The sequence below is a fragment of the Anomalospiza imberbis genome, chromosome Z (assembly GCF_031753505.1).
Source record: "Anomalospiza imberbis isolate Cuckoo-Finch-1a 21T00152 chromosome Z, ASM3175350v1, whole genome shotgun sequence".
Taxonomy (NCBI): domain Eukaryota; kingdom Metazoa; phylum Chordata; class Aves; order Passeriformes; family Viduidae; genus Anomalospiza; species Anomalospiza imberbis.
This window is the reverse complement of record NC_089721.1, coordinates 36,814,524-36,817,774: the sequence shown is the minus strand read 5'-3', so window position 1 is coordinate 36,817,774 and position 3,251 is coordinate 36,814,524. Positions and strand designations below refer to the sequence as shown.

At 46.0% G+C, this 3,251-nt stretch overlaps 1 long non-coding RNA gene across 1 annotated transcript; it reads right to left on the bottom strand.

The window, feature by feature from the left end:
• Nucleotides 1-639: 639 nt before the first annotated feature.
• LOC137465144 (uncharacterized) lies at nucleotides 640-2,057 on the bottom strand. The gene is made up of 3 exons (XR_010994571.1): nucleotides 1,223-2,057; nucleotides 967-1,086; nucleotides 640-733 (listed from the first exon to the last, which is right to left on the bottom strand). It is a non-coding gene; the product is annotated as an uncharacterized lncRNA (long non-coding RNA).
• Between the last annotated feature and the right edge of the window lie 1,194 nt (nucleotides 2,058-3,251).

Genomic DNA, 3,251 nt, shown 5'->3' with positions numbered 1-3,251 from the left:
AAAGCATGTTTTAAGAGTTAATTGGATGAAACAACTTTAAAAGACCTTGAAACTGTACATCTTGTAGCCATTTTGTGGTGCTTTTCCCGAGCGTAAAGTCCGGTACAGACAGCATGCTGAAGTTTTTGATAACAATAAACAACAACCTGAAGAACAAAAAGAGTCCCATGCATCTCTCAATCCTGACAAAGAACCATTACAGGAGGGTTTCCCCCATCAGGGGAGACCCCTGTGGGGCCCAATGAGAGGGGCAGAAACAGATAGTGCTTGTACAAATCTATGTATGGAGAGTGCAAACATCCCTGGTCCTCTCTAAATACCCACAGAGCTAGGAGAAAACTGTACAATCCAACGTAGGTTTACATAGCAATTGAAAGGTAGATAAAGATAACAATCTGCATTGTGTAAAGACATTGACTTCTGTATAAAAATGGCTTTACACAACACAAACCCATACAGAGCTACACAATGACCAAAGTACCCAGCTACACCTCCATGTCCCTGTAACTAAAGACACAGAACTGTGTATAGCTCTACTGTTCCGTGCATACTGAGGTAGAACCGGAGACAGACAGAGACATAACTATATACACGCACAGTGCTAACCCGGTACAAAAATAGGGCTAGAACAAGAAACAGAGGAAACACGGCTCGCCCGTCTCCCCCCTCTCCCCCTCGGTCCCTGGTCCCGCCCAGAGCAGTCCTTCTGGAAAAGTCAAGCAGACGGAGATCTCTAGGAAGCAAAGGGAGCAGTGAGTGACTTGCGGCGTGCTCTCAGCACACTCGCAAGCTCCCCAGTCCCTTCAAAGCCTCCTAGCCCATGAGCCCCCGCAGTGCTGCCATCCTCCTGAACTTCCCGGCACCCTGAGACCCTTTTAAGGCTCCATTTTAAGTCCAGCTGCACTGTACCTATATATGTACCTAGGTGAGTAGGAATCAGAAACATTATAGTTCAGTCATATTAACCTGGTTCTGTGTACTGTCTTTCAGTAACCAGAGTATCTTCTGCCAAAGGTGCTGCAGCTCTGCCTTTTCTGCACCTTCCTCCTGTTTCATTTGCATGAGTTTCTGATCTGTTTCAGCCACCTGTCAACAGGGATAAATTACCCACCCTGTCACCTTTAAATAACTCCAGGTCTGATGCAAGTTTTCCAGCTACTGTCAACATTACCATATTAAACTGGACAATGGATTAATGTTGAAAGTAACAAGCCATATTTACCTGCTTCCATCTGAGCAATAACAAGTCCCAGAGCATTGTGTGAGACGTGTCCACTTGCCAAGGCACAGTACATAAGTGAGGTGACCTCGAGAGTACAGATTCTGACTCTGGCTCTTGTATGAAGTCAACAGTAAGAGTAGACCCAGACATCTCTTGGATAAACCCTTAAGAAGAAAAGACAACCTCATTGGATCTCTAGCACTATGAATACATTGAGAAGAGCAGCAGCGGCCCATGTTGAAATTTCAGTGTGGAAAAATCAATAGAGCTGAAAAAGAGAAAACAAGACCCTTGTTAACTGCATTTAACAGCTCCACCTCGTGGTACACTGATTATTTCTGCAAGGCCATGCTCACAGGGACTTGGGGAGTGCTGGGTGCGTCAAAGCTTGGGGTGCCTTGGGGCAGCTTCACCTGACCTCATCATCTGCATAGAAGGCAGCACACAAAGCACAGACAATCGAGTTCAGGCTGTGTAGGAATCCCATCTTCCCCTCTTGTGATGAAAATTAGGTAGCTTGGTAGATTTCAGTGGGAGAATCATCTTCCTTCAAGAGCTGTGCCAGTGTTTATCTGACATCATCTCTCACAAGGGTTCAGTCTCTCAGATGTTGTAGAACAGGTCTGATTGTAATGAGAGCATTTTACCTCTAACAGGATAATTGGAAATTGGATTTTTCTTTCCGTCGTGTCCTTTGGGATCTTCTACAATTGAGCTATTGGATGTTTTGACGGATAATTGTGATGGTAATGCTGGGGAGGCGAGGGGAGGCGAGGCAAGGCGTTCAAGGGAAGGGAAGGGAAGTTCCGGGAAAGGAAGTTCCGGGAAGGGAAAAGGGGAAGGGAAGGGAAGGGAAGGGAAGGGAAGGGAAGGGAAGGGAAGGGAAGGGAAGGGAAGGGAAGGGAAGGGAAGGGAAGGGAAGGGAAGGGAAGGGAAGGGAAGGGAAGGGAAGGGAAGGGAAGGGAAGGGAAGGGAAAAGGGGAAGGGAAAGGGGGAAGGGAAAGGGAAAGGGGGAAGGGAAAGAGAAGGGAAAGGGGGAAGGGAAAGAGAAGGGGAAGGGAAAGAGAAGGGGAAGGGGAAGGGAAAGAGAAGGGGAAGGAAAGGAAATTTCAGGAAATTTCAGGAAAGGAAAAGAATAAGGGAAAGGAAAAAGGAAAGGAAAAGGAAAAGGAAAAGATTTCATTTGGAAGAGACCTACAATCACCACCTGTTACAACTCCCTGATCCCTTCAGGGATGACCCAAAGTTAAAGCTGCACTGTCCCAATGCCTCTGGAACACTGACAGGCTTGGGACATTGGACACCTCCCCAGGAAGCCTGTCTCAATATTTGGCCCCCCTCGGTAAAGAAATGCTTCCTCATGTCAGGTCTGAACCTCCCCTGACACAGCTCTGAGTCATTTCCATGTGTCCTGTCATGAATCCCAGGAAGAAGAGATCAGCACTTCCCTCTCCACTTGCCCCAGATGATGGCCAGTTTGTGAAGTTCCACATGGCCAAATTTTCTACCAAAATGCTTTCTTTGAGCAGGGGTGCCAGGATGCTTCCAATATTTAGTACATCTTTCTTCAGGACAAAGGTAGAGTGAGAGAAGGCATGTGGAAGTATCAGCAGAGGAGAAGAGGCAGAGATGGTGAAGCTGGGAAGAAGCAGATGTGGGCCAGAGGTCTGTGCTCAGATGTCACCTCTTTGCTTGTATCCTGTGCCTTCACGTTCTCCCAATGCCCCACAGTCACAGAACCAGGTATGCTTTTTGCTGATATTAAACAGAAGGAAATTGTTGCTGTACTTATCTGTATATTTTTTTCAGTACCACTCTGAAGTTCACGGTTTAGACCGGTCTGCATGGTGCTTGTTAGAAGTGTCAATTTATGTAATAATTCTGTCTGTAGTGTATTGTGAATATATGAACCTCCAATGTGAAGTAGTAAGACACAACAGAATTTTCTTCTTTCTGTTAACCTTTTCTGTGCTGCTGTAGCTTTTCAGTGTTTTCAGAGTACAGAAAACTCTTGTTATATGGAAAATTA